A 1,371-nucleotide genomic window follows, 5' to 3' on the forward strand; every position below is an offset into this window, starting at 1 on the left:
CTGGGCCTCACGTTCTCCTGGCGCAGCAAGTTCTGTGTGGTGACCCCGCGTTAATTATCCTCCCTAATTTCCGTTCCAATTCCCTCTCTGACCCAGGAACTCTCGAGCCCGTGTTCCTGCATTTTCTGAACATTTGCTAATCATCAAACTTCCTCTGGTCCTCATGTGGCCACGGAGGGGTGACCACCGCTGGGGCCTTCCCATGAGAGCTTCCGAGCCCCGGTCTCTCTGTCGCCCCCGCACCGAGGCAGGGTGCCCTGTCAACATCCCCGCCGCTCCTGACCCTTCTGACCTTGCAGTGACCTCGAGGCGGCTTTAGAGTCCCGCACTCCTGGGCTCCTGCCCTTCGCCGTTAACTCACATCAGTCTGCACCAGCGAAGCACCCCCCGCCCCTCTGAGCTGACTCTCGTGCTCGTGGGTGCTCACTGGTCCACAGGGCAGCTTCTACCTCCTGCCTGCGCTGTGCTGCCCGCGCGCCCGTGGCCCGCAGCACAGGTCCGCGGTGCGGTCATTCCCTCTAGCACGTTGTGTGTCCCTGTGTCCCTGCCGCGGAGAGTGCCGGTCACTCAGCGTGCGTGCACCTACAGCCACAGCCCGGGGTTCGGGGGGGAGGGTGTGTGTGCTTGTGGGCTGTGAGTGTCCAGGCGTCCACACACGGGGTGCAGGGTTTGCAGGGGCTGCGTGTGTGTGCAGGGGCGCTCACATGTGCACGGGCCCACTCCGGGGCCTGCCGCCCCCTCCCCCTACCCCCCTCCACAGAGCCTTCCTGGGGGGCCGCTCCGGACTCGGGGAGCTTCCTCTGCGAGTACCTGGCCGAGCACGGCTCTGCGTCTTGATCCAATTTTTCTGATTTATATTTTCCATAACTCCGCTGGGTCAGGGTTTTCAAATTTACGACACAGTATGCACTGTGTTCTCTTATAACACAGAAAGAGCGGTCTGTCTGCCTGGCGGCTCGCTCTGGAACGTGCTTTCTGCCGCTTTCCTCCGGAGGGTGGGGCCCCCCTGAGAGCCTCGGGCTGCACCCCCTCCGGGTCCCGGCTCCCTCTGCCCCCCCATTCCTGGGGGACGTTTGTAAAGTCTCACACTGTGTCCCAGGCCCCTCTTCCAGAGCCCCTTCAGTGGCAGAGCCCCTCATCGGCCTCAGAGCTGACCCAGGGGCTTCCCACAGGGGCCGAGGAGCCCGGTGGAGGGTGTGAGGGCTCGCTGGCAAGGGCTGGAGGGGGTCCTCAGGCTGGGAGCCACTGACAGAGGCAGCTGGGCACCCTCAGCCCGACGCCCGCAGCAGAGCAGGGCCCCCGTGTCCCCTGGGCCCACAGCCCGGTCCTCACCACCCCCGACAGCCCCCCCATGAGCCAGCACACACCTGG

Source organism: Artibeus jamaicensis, unplaced genomic scaffold (genome assembly GCF_021234435.1).
Source record: "Artibeus jamaicensis isolate MK-2021 breed Jamaican fruit bat unplaced genomic scaffold, CSHL_Jam_final scaffold_537, whole genome shotgun sequence".
Lineage (NCBI taxonomy): Eukaryota > Metazoa > Chordata > Mammalia > Chiroptera > Phyllostomidae > Artibeus > Artibeus jamaicensis.